This window comes from Dendropsophus ebraccatus, unplaced genomic scaffold (genome assembly GCF_027789765.1).
Source record: "Dendropsophus ebraccatus isolate aDenEbr1 unplaced genomic scaffold, aDenEbr1.pat pat_scaffold_571_ctg1, whole genome shotgun sequence".
NCBI lineage: Eukaryota > Metazoa > Chordata > Amphibia > Anura > Hylidae > Dendropsophus > Dendropsophus ebraccatus.
In genome coordinates, this window is record NW_027210170.1 from 19,439 (window position 1) to 38,180 (window position 18,742).

The 18,742-nt window shown below is 47.0% G+C and overlaps 37 non-coding genes across 37 annotated transcripts; 14 read left to right on the forward strand and 23 right to left on the reverse strand.

The window, feature by feature from the left end:
- Nucleotides 1–740: 740 nt before the first annotated feature.
- On the reverse strand, nucleotides 741–822 carry TRNAS-GCU (transfer RNA serine (anticodon GCU)). The gene has a single exon. It is a non-coding gene; the product is annotated as a tRNA-Ser (tRNA).
- A 134-nt stretch (nucleotides 823–956) lies between these two features.
- TRNAT-CGU (transfer RNA threonine (anticodon CGU)) lies at nucleotides 957–1,030 on the forward strand. The gene has a single exon. It is a non-coding gene; the product is annotated as a tRNA-Thr (tRNA).
- Nucleotides 1,031–1,619: 589 nt separating this feature from the next.
- TRNAT-AGU (transfer RNA threonine (anticodon AGU)) lies at nucleotides 1,620–1,693 on the forward strand. Its single transcript has one exon. It is a non-coding gene; the product is annotated as a tRNA-Thr (tRNA).
- Nucleotides 1,694–2,437: 744 nt separating this feature from the next.
- TRNAS-GCU (transfer RNA serine (anticodon GCU)) lies at nucleotides 2,438–2,519 on the reverse strand. Its single transcript has one exon. It is a non-coding gene; the product is annotated as a tRNA-Ser (tRNA).
- A 134-nt stretch (nucleotides 2,520–2,653) lies between these two features.
- Nucleotides 2,654–2,727, forward strand: TRNAT-CGU (transfer RNA threonine (anticodon CGU)). Its single transcript has one exon. It is a non-coding gene; the product is annotated as a tRNA-Thr (tRNA).
- An 888-nt stretch (nucleotides 2,728–3,615) lies between these two features.
- TRNAT-UGU (transfer RNA threonine (anticodon UGU)) lies at nucleotides 3,616–3,690 on the reverse strand. Its single transcript has one exon. It is a non-coding gene; the product is annotated as a tRNA-Thr (tRNA).
- A 133-nt stretch (nucleotides 3,691–3,823) lies between these two features.
- Nucleotides 3,824–3,905, forward strand: TRNAS-GCU (transfer RNA serine (anticodon GCU)). Its single transcript has one exon. It is a non-coding gene; the product is annotated as a tRNA-Ser (tRNA).
- A 405-nt stretch (nucleotides 3,906–4,310) lies between these two features.
- TRNAT-AGU (transfer RNA threonine (anticodon AGU)) lies at nucleotides 4,311–4,385 on the reverse strand. The gene has a single exon. It is a non-coding gene; the product is annotated as a tRNA-Thr (tRNA).
- A 698-nt stretch (nucleotides 4,386–5,083) lies between these two features.
- On the reverse strand, nucleotides 5,084–5,157 carry TRNAT-UGU (transfer RNA threonine (anticodon UGU)). Its single transcript has one exon. It is a non-coding gene; the product is annotated as a tRNA-Thr (tRNA).
- Nucleotides 5,158–5,292: 135 nt separating this feature from the next.
- On the forward strand, nucleotides 5,293–5,374 carry TRNAS-GCU (transfer RNA serine (anticodon GCU)). Its single transcript has one exon. It is a non-coding gene; the product is annotated as a tRNA-Ser (tRNA).
- A 409-nt stretch (nucleotides 5,375–5,783) lies between these two features.
- TRNAT-AGU (transfer RNA threonine (anticodon AGU)) lies at nucleotides 5,784–5,857 on the reverse strand. Its single transcript has one exon. It is a non-coding gene; the product is annotated as a tRNA-Thr (tRNA).
- Nucleotides 5,858–6,554: 697 nt separating this feature from the next.
- Nucleotides 6,555–6,628, reverse strand: TRNAT-UGU (transfer RNA threonine (anticodon UGU)). The gene has a single exon. It is a non-coding gene; the product is annotated as a tRNA-Thr (tRNA).
- Nucleotides 6,629–6,763: 135 nt separating this feature from the next.
- On the forward strand, nucleotides 6,764–6,845 carry TRNAS-GCU (transfer RNA serine (anticodon GCU)). The gene has a single exon. It is a non-coding gene; the product is annotated as a tRNA-Ser (tRNA).
- Nucleotides 6,846–7,253: 408 nt separating this feature from the next.
- On the reverse strand, nucleotides 7,254–7,327 carry TRNAT-AGU (transfer RNA threonine (anticodon AGU)). The gene has a single exon. It is a non-coding gene; the product is annotated as a tRNA-Thr (tRNA).
- A 697-nt stretch (nucleotides 7,328–8,024) lies between these two features.
- On the reverse strand, nucleotides 8,025–8,098 carry TRNAT-UGU (transfer RNA threonine (anticodon UGU)). Its single transcript has one exon. It is a non-coding gene; the product is annotated as a tRNA-Thr (tRNA).
- Nucleotides 8,099–8,233: 135 nt separating this feature from the next.
- Nucleotides 8,234–8,315, forward strand: TRNAS-GCU (transfer RNA serine (anticodon GCU)). Its single transcript has one exon. It is a non-coding gene; the product is annotated as a tRNA-Ser (tRNA).
- A 407-nt stretch (nucleotides 8,316–8,722) lies between these two features.
- On the reverse strand, nucleotides 8,723–8,796 carry TRNAT-AGU (transfer RNA threonine (anticodon AGU)). Its single transcript has one exon. It is a non-coding gene; the product is annotated as a tRNA-Thr (tRNA).
- Nucleotides 8,797–9,492: 696 nt separating this feature from the next.
- On the reverse strand, nucleotides 9,493–9,566 carry TRNAT-UGU (transfer RNA threonine (anticodon UGU)). The gene has a single exon. It is a non-coding gene; the product is annotated as a tRNA-Thr (tRNA).
- A 135-nt stretch (nucleotides 9,567–9,701) lies between these two features.
- Nucleotides 9,702–9,783, forward strand: TRNAS-GCU (transfer RNA serine (anticodon GCU)). The gene has a single exon. It is a non-coding gene; the product is annotated as a tRNA-Ser (tRNA).
- A 408-nt stretch (nucleotides 9,784–10,191) lies between these two features.
- Nucleotides 10,192–10,265, reverse strand: TRNAT-AGU (transfer RNA threonine (anticodon AGU)). The gene has a single exon. It is a non-coding gene; the product is annotated as a tRNA-Thr (tRNA).
- A 697-nt stretch (nucleotides 10,266–10,962) lies between these two features.
- On the reverse strand, nucleotides 10,963–11,036 carry TRNAT-UGU (transfer RNA threonine (anticodon UGU)). Its single transcript has one exon. It is a non-coding gene; the product is annotated as a tRNA-Thr (tRNA).
- Nucleotides 11,037–11,171: 135 nt separating this feature from the next.
- Nucleotides 11,172–11,253, forward strand: TRNAS-GCU (transfer RNA serine (anticodon GCU)). The gene has a single exon. It is a non-coding gene; the product is annotated as a tRNA-Ser (tRNA).
- A 407-nt stretch (nucleotides 11,254–11,660) lies between these two features.
- Nucleotides 11,661–11,734, reverse strand: TRNAT-AGU (transfer RNA threonine (anticodon AGU)). Its single transcript has one exon. It is a non-coding gene; the product is annotated as a tRNA-Thr (tRNA).
- A 697-nt stretch (nucleotides 11,735–12,431) lies between these two features.
- TRNAT-UGU (transfer RNA threonine (anticodon UGU)) lies at nucleotides 12,432–12,505 on the reverse strand. Its single transcript has one exon. It is a non-coding gene; the product is annotated as a tRNA-Thr (tRNA).
- A 135-nt stretch (nucleotides 12,506–12,640) lies between these two features.
- Nucleotides 12,641–12,722, forward strand: TRNAS-GCU (transfer RNA serine (anticodon GCU)). Its single transcript has one exon. It is a non-coding gene; the product is annotated as a tRNA-Ser (tRNA).
- A 408-nt stretch (nucleotides 12,723–13,130) lies between these two features.
- TRNAT-AGU (transfer RNA threonine (anticodon AGU)) lies at nucleotides 13,131–13,204 on the reverse strand. The gene has a single exon. It is a non-coding gene; the product is annotated as a tRNA-Thr (tRNA).
- A 697-nt stretch (nucleotides 13,205–13,901) lies between these two features.
- On the reverse strand, nucleotides 13,902–13,975 carry TRNAT-UGU (transfer RNA threonine (anticodon UGU)). Its single transcript has one exon. It is a non-coding gene; the product is annotated as a tRNA-Thr (tRNA).
- Nucleotides 13,976–14,110: 135 nt separating this feature from the next.
- On the forward strand, nucleotides 14,111–14,192 carry TRNAS-GCU (transfer RNA serine (anticodon GCU)). The gene has a single exon. It is a non-coding gene; the product is annotated as a tRNA-Ser (tRNA).
- A 407-nt stretch (nucleotides 14,193–14,599) lies between these two features.
- TRNAT-AGU (transfer RNA threonine (anticodon AGU)) lies at nucleotides 14,600–14,673 on the reverse strand. Its single transcript has one exon. It is a non-coding gene; the product is annotated as a tRNA-Thr (tRNA).
- Nucleotides 14,674–15,369: 696 nt separating this feature from the next.
- TRNAT-UGU (transfer RNA threonine (anticodon UGU)) lies at nucleotides 15,370–15,443 on the reverse strand. The gene has a single exon. It is a non-coding gene; the product is annotated as a tRNA-Thr (tRNA).
- A 136-nt stretch (nucleotides 15,444–15,579) lies between these two features.
- Nucleotides 15,580–15,661, forward strand: TRNAS-GCU (transfer RNA serine (anticodon GCU)). Its single transcript has one exon. It is a non-coding gene; the product is annotated as a tRNA-Ser (tRNA).
- A 408-nt stretch (nucleotides 15,662–16,069) lies between these two features.
- On the reverse strand, nucleotides 16,070–16,143 carry TRNAT-AGU (transfer RNA threonine (anticodon AGU)). The gene has a single exon. It is a non-coding gene; the product is annotated as a tRNA-Thr (tRNA).
- A 696-nt stretch (nucleotides 16,144–16,839) lies between these two features.
- On the reverse strand, nucleotides 16,840–16,913 carry TRNAT-UGU (transfer RNA threonine (anticodon UGU)). Its single transcript has one exon. It is a non-coding gene; the product is annotated as a tRNA-Thr (tRNA).
- Nucleotides 16,914–17,048: 135 nt separating this feature from the next.
- TRNAS-GCU (transfer RNA serine (anticodon GCU)) lies at nucleotides 17,049–17,130 on the forward strand. Its single transcript has one exon. It is a non-coding gene; the product is annotated as a tRNA-Ser (tRNA).
- A 408-nt stretch (nucleotides 17,131–17,538) lies between these two features.
- TRNAT-AGU (transfer RNA threonine (anticodon AGU)) lies at nucleotides 17,539–17,612 on the reverse strand. The gene has a single exon. It is a non-coding gene; the product is annotated as a tRNA-Thr (tRNA).
- A 696-nt stretch (nucleotides 17,613–18,308) lies between these two features.
- On the reverse strand, nucleotides 18,309–18,382 carry TRNAT-UGU (transfer RNA threonine (anticodon UGU)). The gene has a single exon. It is a non-coding gene; the product is annotated as a tRNA-Thr (tRNA).
- A 135-nt stretch (nucleotides 18,383–18,517) lies between these two features.
- On the forward strand, nucleotides 18,518–18,599 carry TRNAS-GCU (transfer RNA serine (anticodon GCU)). The gene has a single exon. It is a non-coding gene; the product is annotated as a tRNA-Ser (tRNA).
- Nucleotides 18,600–18,742: the final 143 nt, after the last annotated feature.

An 18,742-nucleotide genomic window follows, 5' to 3' on the forward strand; every position in this document is an offset into this window, starting at 1 on the left:
TTTCTACCAAATTTTTGCCGTTCTATTCCGAGAAAGGAGACCTTTGCTCCTAGCTGACCTTACACTTCTTTTCCACGCTGCCCTAGGGTTCTTTTAGCAGCGGAAACTAGCATGGATACTAGCTAAAGACCCAAAAGGTGGAAATTTCATTGTCTACCTAATAGGATAGTGGGAACACCATGCAGGACAAATTAAAGGGGTTTTCCGGCGCTAGCACTTTTTTAACATCTTGCCGCCATATAAGAAAACAGAACAATCATGTTATGCTTCCCTCTCCGAGATCAGCCGGTGTCTCCATGCGATTGCCGGTGTCCCCCGCTGTCTGTAGCCGCAGTTTCTTCTGAAACGAGCCAGTGATTGGCTGAGCGGGCTGTCACTCCCGAGATGAGCTCACCTCGGAGCTAGCGGCGGCTACGTACATTTAGTGACACCGGCGGATCGCGGGTAGGTAAGCATGCCATGTTTGTTATGTTTTCTTATACGGCAGAAACATGTTAGAAATGTGCTAGCGCCGGATGACCCCATTCAAAGACGCAAAGCCCTCACTTGGTTGAACTTGTCGGACGTGAGTTACTGTTCAACCTTACTACCTATGTAACTAGATCTCCGGATTGATTTGTGGCATGCTGCCTCCTTCACGATTGCTGATGGTAAACATCTCTGCTTGGGGCATCCACTGCACCTGCTGACAATATAGAAAAGGCAAAGCAAGATACCTCCTTGGAAGAGGCAGAAGAAATCGACGAGGATGGGATTTGAACCCATGCATGCAGAGCACAATGGATGAGCAGTCCATCGCCTTAACCACTCGGCCACCTCGTCAACACAAGAGACCTGTCCCTGCTAGCAGATGCCGAAACCTATCCGAACAAGTCTTTGGCTAACTTTTCATTGAAGGCGGTAAATCAGCCACTGCAGTTAAGCCCCTTTCCTGGCTTCCCCAGGCTGAGGCCTGTGGCGCTGTGGCTTAGTTGGTTAAAGCGCCTGTCTCGTAAACAGGAGATCCTGAGTTCGACTCTCAGCAGTGCCTACCTTTCTTCTCAATTTTTTTTGCCATTTTCTTTTTAAAAGGAGCTGCTCGCTCTTAGCTGACCTCAAACTCGTCTACACCTAGGGTAATCCGAGCAAGGGAAAAAGTCTGCATAATGGCTAAACGCCCAAGAGCAGGAAATGGCATTGGCTTCATTTCAGGATAGCAACAAGCACCATTGAATTAACCAATCGGCCACCCCGCCTACATCAAGTGATTTCACCTGGTGCTAGATTGTGAAAACAATTGGAACAAGTCTGTGGCTGCTTTATCATTGAATGTTGTCTTTCAGGCACTGGCTTAGTGGAGCTAATCTCATCTCCTACATTACGTCATGTCCCACGTATACTAATGGAAACTTGTTCAAAGATGAACCAATGCACAGAGCTTAAAAATTGACCCGTCCTAGCTCTTACTCATGATAGCGCTTTCCTGGTATCCATTCAATCTCTTTATTCCGTCTTATGCATTGAGAGGAAGAAAAAGAGAATGCAGCATTTGCTCCATAAAGTCATCAGAGTTTGTGTGATTCGAAATCATGGCTTCGCACTGTATCATTTTCTGACTTTCCGCAGCAACAGTGGCATGTGGCGCTGTGGCTTAGTTGGTTAAAGCGCCTGTCTAGTAAACAGGAGATCCTGAGTTCGAATCTCAGCAGTGCCTTTCTTTCTACCAAATTTTTGCCGTTCTATTCCGAGAAAGGAGACCTTTGCTCCTAGCTGACCTTACACTTCTTTTCCACGCTGCCCTAGGGTTCTTTTAGCAGCGTAAACTAGCATGGATACTAGCTAAAGACCCAAAAGGTGGAAATTTCATTGTCTACCTAATAGGATAGTGGGGAACACCATGCAGGACAAATTAAAGGGGTTTCCGGCGCTAGCACTTTTTTAACATCTTGCCGCCATATAAGAAAACAGAACAATCATGTTATGCTTCCCTCTCCGAGATCAGCCGGTGTCTCCATGCGATTGCCGGTGTCCCCCGCTGTCTGTAGCCGCAGTTTTCTTCTGAAACGAGCCAGTGATTGGCTGAGCGGGCTGTCACTCCCGAGATGAGCTCACCTCGGAGCTAGCGGCGGCTACGTACATTTAGTGACACCGGCGGATCGCGGGTAGGTAAGCATGCCATGTTTGTTATGTTTTCTTATACGGCAGAAACATGTTAGAAATGTGCTAGCGCCGGATGACCCCATTCAAAGACGCAAAGCCCTCACTTGGTTGAACTTGTCGGACGTGAGTTACTGTTCAACCTTACTACCTATGTAACTAGATCTCCGGATTGATTTGTGGCATGCTGCCTCCTTCACGATTGCTGATGGTAAACATCTCTGCTTGGGGCATCCACTGCACCTGCTGACAATATAGAAAAGGCAAAGCAAGATACCTCCTTGGAAGAGGCAGAAGAAATCGACGAGGATGGGATTTGAACCCATGCATGCAGAGCACAATGGATTAGCAGTCCATCGCCTTAACCACTCGGCCACCTCGTCAACACAAGAGACCTGTCCCTGCTAGCAGATGCCGAAACCTATCCGAACAAGTCTTTGGCTAACTTTTCATTGAAGGCGGTAAATCAGCCACTGCAGTTAAGCCCCTTTCCTGGCTTCCCCAGGCTGAGGCCTGTGGCGCTGTGGCTTAGTTGGTTAAAGCGCCTGTCTCGTAAACAGGAGATCCTGAGTTCGACTCTCAGCAGTGCCTACCTTTCTTCTCAATTTTTTTTTGCCATTTTCTTTTTAAAAGGAGCTGCTCGCTCTTAGCTGACCTCAAACTCGTCTACACCTAGGGTAATCCGAGCAAGGGAAAAAGTCTGCATAATGGCTAAACGCCCAAGAGCAGGAAATGGCATTGGCTTCATTTCAGGATAGCAACAAGCACCATTGAATTAACCAATCGGCCACCCCGCCTACATCAAGTGATTTCACCTGGTGCTAGATTGTGAAAACAATTGGAACAAGTCTGTGGCTGCTTTATCATTGAATGTTGTCTTTCAGGCACTGGCTTAGTGGAGCTAATCTCATCTCCTACACTACGTCATGTCCCACGTATACTAATGACGTAGTAGGCTAGAGATTGTTGGTTCCATAAGCAACTGATCCACGGCTTAGCACAAGCATGGAGAGCGCCCTGTTTTCTTCTGAATGCATACGACGGAATAAATAGATTGAAGGAATACCAGGAAAGCACCATCATCGACAGGAGTAAGAATTAGGGTGGGTCAATCGTTATGCCCTATGCATTGTTCATCTTTGAAAAAGATTTAAATAGTGTAGTAGAGGAGTTAAGCTTCACTCAGCAGTGCCTGATAGACACTGCATTCAATGCTAAGCAGCCAAAGCCTTGTTCCAATGGTTTCTCAATCTAGCAGCAGGTGAAATCACTTGATGTAGACGAAGTGGGCCGCGTGGTTAAAGCAATGTGCTTCTTGCTATCCTGTAAGGAAGCCAAAACCATTGCCTGCTCTTAGGTGTTTAAGCATTATGGGACTTTTTTTCCCTTGCTGGGAGACCCTAGGGGCAGACCAGTTGGGGTCCGCTATGGGCGAGCATCGCCTTTTAAGAATAAAATGGCAAAAACTGCAAAGAATGGAAGCACTGCTGAGATTCGAACTCAGGATCTCCTGTTTACAAGACAGGCGCTTATTAACCACTAAGCCACAGCGCCACATGCTCAAGCCGGGGAAAGCCGGTAAACGGGCCACGGGCAGCGGCTGATGTACCGCCTTCAATGAAAATTCAGCAAAGACTTCTTCAGATTGCTTTCGGCATCTGTCACCAGAAGAGGGACGTCTTCTGTCGACGAGGTGGCCGAGTGGTTAAGGCGATGGACTGCTAATCCATTGTGCTCTGCATGCATGGGTTCGAATCCCATCCTCGTCGGTTTCTTCTGCTTTTTCCAAGGCGGGAACTTGCTTTGCTCTTTCTTTATCGTCAGCACGGAAGTGGATGCCCCAACCATAGATGTTCACCATCAGCAATCGTGAAGGATGCAGCATGTGACAAATCAATCCTTCATCATAGGTGCATAGTTAGTAAGGTCGAACAAACACAACCCCAAGTGAGGGCTTTGCTTTGCCTCTTTAATTTGTCATGCGTGGTGTTCCATGCTATCCTGTTAAGAAGACAATGACATTTCCATCTTTTGTGCGTTTAGCCAGTATCCATACAGTTTCCCCTGCTCAGAGTACCTAGGGCCGGGTGGAAGACAAGTTCCATGTCAGCTACGCGCGAAGGTCTCCTTCTTGGACTAGAATTGCAAAAATTGAGGAGAAAAAAAGAAAAGAAAGGCACTGCTGAGATTCGAACTCAGGATCTCCTGTTTACTAGACAGGCGCTTTGAACCAACTAAGCCACAGCGCCTCAAGCCACGCAATGCCAAAAAAACGGGCCAGTGCGAAGCCATGATCTGCATTTATACAACATCTCATGACTTAATGGAGCAATTGCAGCTTTCTCTTTTTCTTCACAGGCTTGAGGAAACAAACCAAGCAGATCCAATGCAGACAGAAGAGAATGACGTAGTAGGCTAGAGATTGTTGGTTCCATAAGCAACTGATCCACGGCTTAGCACAAGCATGGAGAGCGCCCTGTTTTCTTCTGAATGCATACGACGGAATAAATAGATTGAAGGAATACCAGGAAAGCACCATCATCGACAGGAGTAAGAATTAGGGTGGGTCAATCGTTATGCCCTATGCATTGGTTCATCTTTGAAAAAGATTTAAATAGTGTAGCAGAGGAGTTAAGCTTCACTCAGCCAGTGCCTGATAGACACTGCATTCAATGCTAAAGCAGCCAAAGCCTTGTTCCAATGGTTTTCACAATCTAGCAGCAGGTGAAATCACTTGATGTAGACGAAGTGGCCGCGTGGTTAAAGCAATGGTGCTTCTTGCTATCCTGTAAGGAAGCCAAAACCATTGCCTGCTCTTGGGTGTTTAGCCATTATGCGGACTTTTTTTTCCCTTGCTGGGAGTACCCTAGGGGCAGACAAGTTTGGGGTCCGCTATGGGCGAGCATCGCCTTTTAAGAATAAAATGGCAAAAACTGCAAAGAATGGAAGGCACTGCTGAGATTCGAACTCAGGATCTCCTGTTTACAAGACAGGCGCTTTAACCAACTAAGCCACAGCGCCACATGCTCAAGCCTGGGAAAGCCGGTAAAACGGGCCACGGGCAGCGGCTGATGTACCGGCTTCAATGAAAATTCAGCCAAAGACTTCTTCAGATTGCTTTCGGCATCTGTCACCAGAAGAGGGACGTCTTCTGTCGACGAGGTGGCCGAGTGGTTAAGGCGATGGACTGCTAATCCATTGTGCTCTGCATGCATGGGTTCGAATCCCATCCTCGTCGGTTTCTTCTGCTTTTTCCAAGGCGGGGAACTTGCTTTGCTCTTTCTTTATCGTCAGCACGGGAAGTGGATGCCCCAACCATAGATGTTCACCATCAGCAATCGTGAAGGATGCAGCATGTGACAAATCAATCCTTCATCATAGGTGCATAGTTAGTAAGGTCGAACAAACACAACCCCAAGTGAGGGCTTTGCTTTGCCTCTTTAATTTGTCATGCGTGGTGTTCCATGCTATCCTGTTAAGAAGACAATGACATTTCCATCTTTTGGGCGTTTAGCCAGTATCCATACAGTTTCCCCTGCTCAGAGTACCCTAGGGCCGGGTGGAAGACAAGTTCCATGTCAGCTACGCGCGAAGGTCTCCTTCTTGGACTAGAATTGCAAAAATTGAGGAGAAAAAAAAGAAAAGAAAGGCACCGCTGAGATTCAAACTCAGGATCTCCAGTTTACTAGACAGGCGCTTTAACCAACTAAGCCACAGCGCCTCAAGCCACGCAATGCCAAAAAACGGGCCAGTGCGAAGCCATGATCTGCATTTATACAACATCTCATGACTTAATGGAGCAATTGCAGCTTTCTCTTTTTCTTCACAGGCTTGAGGAAACAAACCAAGCAGATCCAATGCAGACAGAAGAGAATGACGTAGTAGGCTAGAGATTGTTGGTTCCATAAGCAACTGATCCACGGCTTAGCACAAGCATGGAGAGCGCCCTGTTTTCTTCTGAATGCATACGACGGAATAAATAGATTGAAGGAATACCAGGAAAGCACCATCATCGACAGGAGTAAGAATTAGGGTGGGTCAATCGTTATGCCCTATGCATTGGTTCATCTTTGAAAAAGATTTAAATAGTGTAGCAGAGGAGTTAAGCTTCACTCAGCCAGTGCCTGATAGACACTGCATTCAATGCTAAAGCAGCCAAAGCCTTGTTCCAATGGTTTTCACAATCTAGCAGCAGGTGAAATCACTTGATGTAGACGAAGTGGCCGCGTGGTTAAAGCAATGGTGCTTCTTGCTATCCTGTAAGGAAGCCAAAACCATTGCCTGCTCTTGGGTGTTTAGCCATTATGCGGACTTTTTTTCCCTTGCTGGGAGTACCCTAGGGGCAGACAAGTTTGGGGGTCCGCTATGGGCGAGCATCGCCTTTTAAGAATAAAATGGCAAAAACTGCAAAGAATGGAAGGCACTGCTGAGATTCGAACTCAGGATCTCCTGTTTACAAGACAGGCGCTTTAACCAACTAAGCCACAGCGCCACATGCTCAAGCCTGGGAAAGCCGGTAAAACGGGCCACGGGCAGCGGCTGATGTACCGCCTTCAATGAAAATTCAGCCAAAGACTTCTTCAGATTGCTTTCGGCATCTGTCACCAGAAGAGGGACGTCTTCTGTCGACGAGGTGGCCGAGTGGTTAAGGCGATGGACTGCTAATCCATTGTGCTCTGCATGCATGGGTTCGAATCCCATCCTCGTCGGTTTCTTCTGCTTTTTCCAAGGCGGGAACTTGCTTTGCTCTTTCTTTATCGTCAGCACGGGAAGTGGATGCCCCAACCATAGATGTTCACCATCAGCAATCGTGAAGGATGCAGCATGTGACAAATCAATCCTTCATCATAGGTGCATAGTTAGTAAGGTCGAACAAACACAACCCCAAGTGAGGGCTTTGCTTTGCCTCTTTAATTTGTCATGCGTGGTGTTCCATGCTATCCTGTTAAGAAGACAATGACATTTCCATCTTTTGGGCGTTTAGCCAGTATCCATACAGTTTCCCCTGCTCAGAGTACCCTAGGGCCGGGTGGAAGACAAGTTCCATGTCAGCTACGCGCGAAGGTCTCCTTCTTGGACTAGAATTGCAAAAATTGAGGAGAAAAAAAAGAAAAGAAAGGCACTGCTGAGATTCGAACTCAGGATCTCCTGTTTACTAGACAGGCGCTTTAACCAACTAAGCCACAGCGCCTCAAGCCACGCAATACCAGAAAACGGGCCAGTGCGAAGCCATGATCTGCATTTATACAACATCTCATGACTTAATGGAGCAATTGCAGCTTTCTCTTTTTCTTCACAGGCTTGAGGAAACAAACCAAGCAGATCCAATGCAGACAGAAGAGAATGACGTAGTAGGCTAGAGATTGTTGGTTCCATAAGCAACTGATCCACGGCTTAGCACAAGCATGGAGAGCGCCCTGTTTTCTTCTGAATGCATACGACGGAATAAATAGATTGAAGGAATACCAGGAAAGCACCATCATCGACAGGAGTAAGAATTAGGGTGGGTCAATCGTTATGCCCTATGCATTGGTTCATCTTTGAAAAAGATTTAAATAGTGTAGCAGAGGAGTTAAGCTTCACTCAGCCAGTGCCTGATAGACACTGCATTCAATGCTAAAGCAGCCAAAGCCTTGTTCCAATGGTTTTTCACAATCTAGCAGCAGGTGAAATCACTTGATGTAGACGAAGTGGCCGCGTGGTTAAAGCAATGGTGCTTCTTGCTATCCTGTAAGGAAGCCAAAACCATTGCCTGCTCTTGGGTGTTTAGCCATTATGCAGACTTTTTTTCCCTTGCTGGGAGTACCCTAGGGGCAGACAAGTTTGGGGTCCGCTATGGGCGAGCATCGCCTTTTAAGAATAAAATGGCAAAAACTGCAAAGAATGGAAGGCACTGCTGAGATTCGAACTCAGGATCTCCTGTTTACAAGACAGGCGCTTTAACCAACTAAGCCACAGCGCCACATGCTCAAGCCTGGGAAAGCCGGTAAAACGGGCCACGGGCAGCGGCTGATGTACCGCCTTCAATGAAAATTCAGCCAAAGACTTCTTCAGATTGCTTTCGGCATCTGTCACCAGAAGAGGGACGTCTTCTGTCGACGAGGTGGCCGAGTGGTTAAGGCGATGGACTGCTAATCCATTGTGCTCTGCATGCATGGGTTCGAATCCCATCCTCGTCGGTTTCTTCTGCTTTTTCCAAGGCGGGAACTTGCTTTGCTCTTTCTTTATCGTCAGCACGGGAAGTGGATGCCCCAACCATAGATGTTCACCATCAGCAATCGTGAAGGATGCAGCATGTGACAAATCAATCCTTCATCATAGGTGCATAGTTAGTAAGGTCGAACAAACACAACCCCAAGTGAGGGCTTTGCTTTGCCTCTTTAATTTGTCATGCGTGGTGTTCCATGCTATCCTGTTAAGAAGACAATGACATTTCCATCTTTTGGGCGTTTAGCCAGTATCCATACAGTTTCCCCTGCTCAGAGTACCCTAGGGCCGGGTGGAAGACAAGTTCCATGTCAGCTACGCGCGATGGTCTCCTTCTTGGACTAGAATTGCAAAAATTGAGGAGAAAAAAAGAAAAGAAAGGCACTGCTGAGATTCGAACTCAGGATCTCCTGTTTACTAGACAGGCGCTTTAACCAACTAAGCCACAGCGCCTCAAGCCACGCAATGCCAAAAAACGGGCCAGTGCGAAGCCATGATCTGCATTTATACAACATCTCATGACTTAATGGAGCAATTGCAGCTTTCTCTTTTTCTTCACAGGCTTGAGGAAACAAACCAAGCAGATCCAATGCAGACAGAAGAGAATGACGTAGTAGGCTAGAGATTGTTGGTTCCATAAGCAACTGATCCACGGCTTAGCACAAGCATGGAGAGCGCCCTGTTTTCTTCTGAATGCATACGACGGAATAAATAGATTGAAGGAATACCAGGAAAGCACCATCATCGACAGGAGTAAGAATTAGGGTGGGTCAATCGTTATGCCCTATGCATTGGTTCATCTTTGAAAAAGATTTAAATAGTGTAGTAGAGGAGTTAAGCTTCACTCAGCCAGTGCCTGATAGACACTGCATTCAATGCTAAAGCAGCCAAAGCCTTGTTCCAATGGTTTTCACAATCTAGCAGCAGGTGAAATCACTTGATGTAGACGAAGTGGCCGCGTGGTTAAAGCAATGGTGCTTCTTGCTATCCTGTAAGGAAGCCAAAACCATTGCCTGCTCTTGGGTGTTTAGCCATTATGCGGACTTTTTTTCCCTTGCTGGGAGTACCCTAGGGGCAGACAAGTTTGGGGTCCGCTATGGGCGAGCATCGCCTTTTAAGAATAAAATGGCAAAAACTGCAAAGAATGGAAGGCACTGCTGAGATTCGAACTCAGGATCTCCTGTTTACAAGACAGGCGCTTTAACCAACTAAGCCACAGCGCCACATGCTCAAGCCTGGGAAAGCCGGTAAAACGGGCCACGGGCAGCGGCTGATGTACCGCCTTCAATGAAAATTCAGCCAAAGACTTCTTCAGATTGCTTTCGGCATCTGTCACCAGAAGAGGGACGTCTTCTGTCGACGAGGTGGCCGAGTGGTTAAGGCGATGGACTGCTAATCCATTGTGCTCTGCATGCATGGGTTCGAATCCCATCCTCGTCGGTTTCTTCTGCTTTTTCCAAGGCGGGAACTTGCTTTGCTCTTTCTTTATCGTCAGCACGGGAAGTGGATGCCCCAACCATAGATGTTCACCATCAGCAATCGTGAAGGATGCAGCATGTGACAAATCAATCCTTCATCATAGGTGCATAGTTAGTAAGGTCGAACAAACACAACCCCAAGTGAGGGCTTTGCTTTGCCTCTTTAATTTGTCATGCGTGGTGTTCCATGCTATCCTGTTAAGAAGACAATGACATTTCCATCTTTTGGGCGTTTAGCCAGTATCCATACAGTTTCCCCTGCTCAGAGTACCCTAGGGCCGGGTGGAAGACAAGTTCCATGTCAGCTACGCGCGAAGGTCTCCTTCTTGGACTAGAATTGCAAAAATTGAGGAGAAAAAAAAGAAAAGAAAGGCACTGCTGAGATTCGAACTCAGGATCTCCTGTTTACTAGACAGGCGCTTTAACCAACTAAGCCACAGCGCCCCAAGCCACGCAATGCCAAAAAACGGGCCAGTGCGAAGCCATGATCTGCATTTATACAACATCTCATGACTTAATGGAGCAATTGCAGCTTTCTCTTTTTCTTCACAGGCTTGAGGAAACAAACCAAGCAGATCCAATGCAGACAGAAGAGAATGACGTAGTAGGCTAGAGATTGTTGGTTCCATAAGCAACTGATCCACGGCTTAGCACAAGCATGGAGAGCGCCCTGTTTTCTTCTGAATGCATACGACGGAATAAATAGATTGAAGGAATACCAGGAAAGCACCATCATCGACAGGAGTAAGAATTAGGGTGGGTCAATCGTTATGCCCTATGCATTGGTTCATCTTTGAAAAAGATTTAAATAGTGTAGCAGAGGAGTTAAGCTTCACTCAGCCAGTGCCTGATAGACACTGCATTCAATGCTAAAGCAGCCAAAGCCTTGTTCCAATGGTTTTCACAATCTAGCAGCAGGTGAAATCACTTGATGTAGACGAAGTGGCCGCGTGGTTAAAGCAATGGTGCTTCTTGCTATCCTGTAAGGAAGCCAAAACCATTGCCTGCTCTTGGGTGTTTAGCCATTATGCGGACTTTTTTTTCCCTTGCTGGGAGTACCCTAGGGGCAGACAAGTTTGGGGTCCGCTATGGGCGAGCATCGCCTTTTAAGAATAAAATGGCAAAAACTGCAAAGAATGGAAGGCACTGCTGAGATTCGAACTCAGGATCTCCTGTTTACAAGACAGGCGCTTTAACCAACTAAGCCACAGCGCCACATGCTCAAGCCTGGGAAAGCCGGTAAAACGGGCCACGGGCAGCGGCTGATGTACCGCCTTCAATGAAAATTCAGCCAAAGACTTCTTCAGATTGCTTTCGGCATCTGTCACCAGAAGAGGGACGTCTTCTGTCGACGAGGTGGCCGAGTGGTTAAGGCGATGGACTGCTAATCCATTGTGCTCTGCATGCATGGGTTCGAATCCCATCCTCGTCGGTTTCTTCTGCTTTTTCCAAGGCGGGAACTTGCTTTGCTCTTTCTTTATCGTCAGCACGGGAAGTGGATGCCCCAACCATAGATGTTCACCATCAGCAATCGTGAAGGATGCAGCATGTGACAAATCAATCCTTCATCATAGGTGCATAGTTAGTAAGGTCGAACAAACACAACCCCAAGTGAGGGCTTTGCTTTGCCTCTTTAATTTGTCATGCGTGGTGTTCCATGCTATCCTGTTAAGAAGACAATGACATTTCCATCTTTTGGGCGTTAGCCAGTATCCATACAGTTTCCCCTGCTCAGAGTACCCTAGGGCCGGGTGGAAGACAAGTTCCATGTCAGCTACGCGCGAAGGTCTCCTTCTTGGACTAGAATTGCAAAAATTGAGGAGAAAAAAAAGAAAAGAAAGGCACTGCTGAGATTCGAACTCAGGATCTCCTGTTTACTAGACAGGCGCTTTGACCAACTAAGCCACAGCGCCTCAAGCCACGCAATGCCAAAAAACGGGCCAGTGCGAAGCCATGATCTGCATTTATACAACATCTCATGACTTAATGGAGCAATTGCAGCTTTCTCTTTTTCTTCACAGGCTTGAGGAAACAAACCAAGCAGATCCAATGCAGACAGAAGAGAATGACGTAGTAGGCTAGAGATTGTTTGGTTCCATAAGCAACTGATCCACGGCTTAGCACAAGCATGGAGAGCGCCCTGTTTTCTTCTGAATGCATACGACGGAATAAATAGATTGAAGGAATACCAGGAAAGCACCATCATCGACAGGAGTAAGAATTAGGGTGGGTCAATCGTTATGCCCTATGCATTGGTTCATCTTTGAAAAAGATTTAAATAGTGTAGCAGAGGAGTTAAGCTTCACTCAGCCAGTGCCTGATAGACACTGCATTCAATGCTAAAGCAGCCAAAGCCTTGTTCCAATGGTTTTCACAATCTAGCAGCAGGTGAAATCACTTGATGTAGACGAAGTGGCCGCGTGGTTAAAGCAATGGTGCTTCTTGCTATCCTGTAAGGAAGCCAAAACCATTGCCTGCTCTTGGGTGTTTAGCCATTATGCGGACTTTTTTTCCCTTGCTGGGAGTACCCTAGGGGCAGACAAGTTTGGGGTCCGCTATGGGCGAGCATCGCCTTTTAAGAATAAAATGGCAAAAACTGCAAAGAATGGAAGGCACTGCTGAGATTCGAACTCAGGATCTCCTGTTTACAAGACAGGCGCTTTAACCAACTAAGCCACAGCGCCACATGCTCAAGCCTGGGAAAGCCGGTAAAACGGGCCACGGGCAGCGGCTGATGTACCGCCTTCAATGAAAATTCAGCCAAAGACTTCTTCAGATTGCTTTCGGCATCTGTCACCAGAAGAGGGACGTCTTCTGTCGACGAGGTGGCCGAGTGGTTAAGGCGATGGACTGCTAATCCATTGTGCTCTGCATGCATGGGTTCGAATCCCATCCTCGTCGGTTTCTTCTGCTTTTTCCAAGGCGGGAACTTGCTTTGCTCTTTCTTTATCGTCAGCACGGGAAGTGGATGCCCCAACCATAGATGTTCACCATCAGCAATCGTGAAGGATGCAGCATGTGACAAATCAATCCTTCATCATAGGTGCATAGTTAGTAAGGTCGAACAAACACAACCCCAAGTGAGGGCTTTGCTTTGCCTCTTTAATTTGTCATGCGTGGTGTTTCATGCTATCCTGTTAAGAAGACAATGACATTTCCATCTTTTGGGCGTTTAGCCAGTATCCATACAGTTTCCCCTGCTCAGAGTACCCTAGGGCCGGGTGGAAGACAAGTTCCATGTCAGCTACGCGCGAAGGTCTCCTTCTTGGACTAGAATTGCAAAAATTGAGGAGAAAAAAAAGAAAAGAAAGGCACTGCTGAGATTCGAACTCAGGATCTCCTGTTTACTAGACAGGCGCTTTAACCAACTAAGCCACAGCGCCTCAAGCCACGCAATGCCAAAAAAACGGGCCAGTGCGAAGCCATGATCTGCATTTATACAACATCTCATGACTTAATGGAGCAATTGCAGCTTTCTCTTTTTCTTCACAGGCTTGAGGAAACAAACCAAGCAGATCCAATGCAGACAGAAGAGAATGACGTAGTAGGCTAGAGATTGTTGGTTCCATAAGCAACTGATCCACGGCTTAGCACAAGCATGGAGAGCGCCCTGTTTTCTTCTGAATGCATACGACGGAATAAATAGATTGAAGGAATACCAGGAAAGCACCATCATCGACAGGAGTAAGAATTAGGGTGGGTCAATCGTTATGCCCTATGCATTGGTTCATCTTTGAAAAAGATTTAAATAGTGTAGCAGAGGAGTTAAGCTTCACTCAGCCAGTGCCTGATAGACACTGCATTCAATGCTAAAGCAGCCAAAGCCTTGTTCCAATGGTTTTCACAATCTAGCAGCAGGTGAAATCACTTGATGTAGACGAAGTGGCCGCGTGGTTAAAGCAATGGTGCTTCTTGCTATCCTGTAAGGAAGCCAAAACCATTGCCTGCTCTTGGGTGTTTAGCCATTATGCGGACTTTTTTTCCCTTGCTGGGAGTACCCTAGGGGCAGACAAGTTTGGGGTCCGCTATGGGCGAGCATCGCCTTTTAAGAATAAAATGGCAAAAACTGCAAAGAATGGAAGGCACTGCTGAGATTCGAACTCAGGATCTCCTGTTTACAAGACAGGCGCTTTAACCAACTAAGCCACAGCGCCACATGCTCAAGCCTGGGAAAGCCGGTAAAACGGGCCACGGGCAGCGGCTGATGTACCGCCTTCAATGAAAATTCAGCCAAAGACTTCTTCAGATTGCTTTCGGCATCTGTCACCAGAAGAGGGACGTCTTCTGTCGACGAGGTGGCCGAGTGGTTAAGGCGATGGACTGCTAATCCATTGTGCTCTGCATGCATGGGTTCGAATCCCATCCTCGTCGGTTTCTTCTGCTTTTTCCAAGGCGGGAACTTGCTTTGCTCTTTCTTTATCGTCAGCACGGGAAGTGGATGCCCCAACCATAGATGTTCACCATCAGCAATCGTGAAGGATGCAGCATGTGACAAATCAATCCTTCATCATAGGTGCATAGTTAGTAAGGTCGAACAAACACAACCCCAAGTGAGGGCTTTGCTTTGCCTCTTTAATTTGTCATGCGTGGTGTTCCATGCTATCCTGTTAAGAAGACAATGACATTTCCATCTTTTGGGCGTTTAGCCAGTATCCATACAGTTTCCCCTGCTCAGAGTACCCTAGGGCCGGGTGGAAGACAAGTTCCATGTCAGCTACGCGCGAAGGTCTCCTTCTTGGACTAGAATTGCAAAAATTGAGGAGAAAAAAAGAAAAGAAAGGCACTGCTGAGATTCGAACTCAGGATCTCCTGTTTACTAGACAGGCGCTTTGACCAACTAAGCCACAGCGCCTCAAGCCACGCAATGCCAAAAAACGGGCCAGTGCGAAGCCATGATCTGCATTTATACAACATCTCATGACTTAATGGAGCAATTGCAGCTTTCTCTTTTCTTCACAGGCTTGAGGAAACAAACCAAGCAGATCCAATGCAGACAGAAGAGAATGACGTAGTAGGCTAGAGATTGTTGGTTCCATAAGCAACTGATCCACGGCTTAGCACAAGCATGGAGAGCGCCCTGTTTTCTTCTGAATGCATACGACGGAATAAATAGATTGAAGGAATACCAGGAAAGCACCATCATCGACAGGAGTAAGAATTAGGGTGGGTCAATCGTTATGCCCTATGCATTGGTTCATCTTTGAAAAAGATTTAAATAGTGTAGCAGAGGAGTTAAGCTTCACTCAGCCAGTGCCTGATAGACACTGCATTCAATGCTAAAGCAGCCAAAGCCTTGTTCCAATGGTTTTTCACAATCTAGCAGCAGGTGAAATCACTTGATGTAGACGAAGTGGCCGCGTGGTTAAAGCAATGGTGCTTCTTGCTATCCTGTAAGGAAGCCAAAACCATTGCCTGCTCTTGGGTGTTTAGCCATTATGCGGACTTTTTTTCCCTTGCTGGGAGTACCCTAGGGGCAGACAAGTTTGGGGTCCGCTATGGGCGAGCATCGCCTTTTAAGAATAAAATGGCAAAAACTGCAAAGAATGGAAGGCACTGCTGAGATTCGAACTCAGGATCTCCTGTTTACAAGACAGGCGCTTTAACCAACTAAGCCACAGCGCCACATGCTCAAGCCTGGGAAAGCCGGTAAAAAGGGGCCACGGGCAGCGGCTGATGTACCGCCTTCAATGAAAATTCAGCCAAAGACTTCTTCAGATTGCTTTCGGCATCTGTCACCAGAAGAGGGACGTCTTCTGTCGACGAGGTGGCCGAGTGGTTAAGGCGATGGACTGCTAATCCATTGTGCTCTGCATGCATGGGTTCGAATCCCATCCTCGTCGGTTTCTTCTGCTTTTTCCAAGGCGGGAACTTGCTTTGCTCTTTCTTTATCGTCAGCACGGGAAGTGGATGCCCCAACCATAGATGTTCACCATCAGCAATCGTGAAGGATGCAGCATGTGACAAATCAATCCTTCATCATAGGTGCATAGTTAGTAAGGTCGAACAAACACAACCCCAAGTGAGGGCTTTGCTTTGCCTCTTTAATTTGTCATGCGTGGTGTTCCATGCTATCCTGTTAAGAAGACAATGACATTTCCATCTTTTGGGCGTTTAGCCAGTATCCATACAGTTTCCCCTGCTCAGAGTACCCTAGGGCCGGGTGGAAGACAAGTTCCATGTCAGCTACGCGCGAAGGTCTCCTTCTTGGACTAGAATTGCAAAAATTGAGGAGAAAAAAAAGAAAAGAAAGGCACTGCTGAGATTCGAACTCAGGATCTCCTGTTTACTAGACAGGCGCTTTAACCAACTAAGCCACAGCGCCTCAAGCCACGCAATGCCAAAAAACGGGCCAGTGCGAAGCCATGATCTGCATTTATACAACATCTCATGACTTAATGGAGCAATTGCAGCTTTCTCTTTTTCTTCACAGGCTTGAGGAAACAAACCAAGCAGATCCAATGCAGACAGAAGAGAATGACGTAGTAGGCTAGAGATTGTTGGTTCCATAAGCAACTGATCCACGGCTTAGCACAAGCATGGAGAGCGCCCTGTTTTCTTCTGAATGCATACGACGGAATAAATAGATTGAAGGAATACCAGGAAAGCACCATCATCGACAGGAGTAAGAATTAGGGTGGGTCAATCGTTATGCCCTATGCATTGGTTCATCTTTGAAAAAGATTTAAATAGTGTAGCAGAGGAGTTAAGCTTCACTCAGCCAGTGCCTGATAGACACTGCATTCAATGCTAAAGCAGCCAAAGCCTTGTTCCAATGGTTTTCACAATCTAGCAGCAGGTGAAATCACTTGATGTAGACGAAGTGGCCGCGTGGTTAAAGCAATGGTGCTTCTTGCTATCCTGTAAGGAAGCCAAAACCATTGCCTGCTCTTGGGTGTTTAGCCATTATGCGGACTTTTTTTCCCTTGCTGGGAGTACCCTAGGGGCAGACAAGTTTGGGGTCCGCTATGGGCGAGCATCGCCTTTTAAGAATAAAATGGCAAAAACTGCAAAGAATGGAAGGCACTGCTGAGATTCGAACTCAGGATCTCCTGTTTACAAGACAGGCGCTTTAACCAACTAAGCCACAGCGCCACATGCTCAAGCCTGGGAAAGCCGGTAAAACGGGCCACGGGCAGCGGCTGATGTACCGCCTTCAATGAAAATTCAGCCAAAGACTTCTTCAGATTGCTTTCGGCATCTGTCACCAGAAGAGGGACGTCTTCTGTCGACGAGGTGGCCGAGTGGTTAAGGCGATGGACTGCTAATCCATTGTGCTCTGCATGCATGGGTTCGAATCCCATCCTCGTCGGTTTCTTCTGCTTTTTCCAAGGCGGGAACTTGCTTTGCTCTTTCTTTATCGTCAGCACGGGAAGTGGATGCCCCAACCATAGATGTTCACCATCAGCAATCGTGAAGGATGCAGCATGTGACAAATCAATCCTTCATCATAGGTGCATAGTTAGTAAGGTCGAACAAACACAACCCCAAGTGAGGGCTTTGCTTTGCCTCTTTAATTTGTCATGCGTGGTGTTCCATGCTATCCTGTTAAGAAGACAATGACATTTCCATCTTTTGGGCGTTTAGCCAGTATCCATACAGTTTCCCCTGCTCAGAGTACCCTAGGGCCGGGTGGAAGACAAGTTCCATGTCAGCTACGCGCGAAGGTCTCCTTCTTGGACTAGAATTGCAAAAATTGAGGAGAAAAAAAAGAAAAGAAAGGCACTGCTGAGATTCGAACTCAGGATCTCCTGTTTACTAGACAGGCGCTTTGACCAACTAAGCCACAGCGCCTCAAGCCACGCAATGCCAAAAAACGGGCCAGTGCGAAGCCATGATCTGCATTTATACAACATCTCATGACTTAATGGAGCAATTGCAGCTTTCTCTTTTTCTTCACAGGCTTGAGGAAACAAACCAAGCAGATCCAATGCAGACAGAAGAGAATGACGTAGTAGGCTAGAGATTGTTGGTTCCATAAGCAACTGATCCACGGCTTAGCACAAGCATGGAGAGCGCCCTGTTTTCTTCTGAATGCATACGACGGAATAAATAGATTGAAGGAATACCAGGAAAGCACCATCATCGACAGGAGTAAGAATTAGGGTGGGTCAATCGTTATGCCCTATGCATTGGTTCATCTTTGAAAAAGATTTAAATAGTGTAGCAGAGGAGTTAAGCTTCACTCAGCCAGTGCCTGATAGACACTGCATTCAATGCTAAAGCAGCCAAAGCCTTGTTCCAATGGTTTTCACAATCTAGCAGCAGGTGAAATCACTTGATGTAGACGAAGTGGCCGCGTGGTTAAAGCAATGGTGCTTCTTGCTATCCTGTAAGGAAGCCAAAACCATTGCCTGCTCTTGGGTGTTTAGCCATTATGCGGACTTTTTTTCCCTTGCTGGGAGTACCCTAGGGGCAGACAAGTTTGGGGTCCGCTATGGGCGAGCATCGCCTTTTAAGAATAAAATGGCAAAAACTGCAAAGAATGGAAGGCACTGCTGAGATTCGAACTCAGGATCTCCTGTTTACAAGACAGGCGCTTTAACCAACTAAGCCACAGCGCCACATGCTCAAGCCTGGGAAAGCCGGTAAAACGGGCCACGGGCAGCGGCTGATGTACCGCCTTCAATGAAAATTCAGCCAAAGACTTCTTCAGATTGCTTTCGGCATCTGTCACCAGAAGAGGGACGTCTTCTGTCGACGAGGTGGCCGAGTGGTTAAGGCGATGGACTGCTAATCCATTGTGCTCTGCATGCATGGGTTCGAATCCCATCCTCGTCGGTTTCTTCTGCTTTTTCCAAGGCGGGAACTTGCTTTGCTCTTTCTTTATCGTCAGCACGGGAAGTGGATGCCCCAACCATAGATGTTCACCATCAGCAATCGTGAAGGATGCAGCATGTGACAAATCAATCCTTCATCATAGG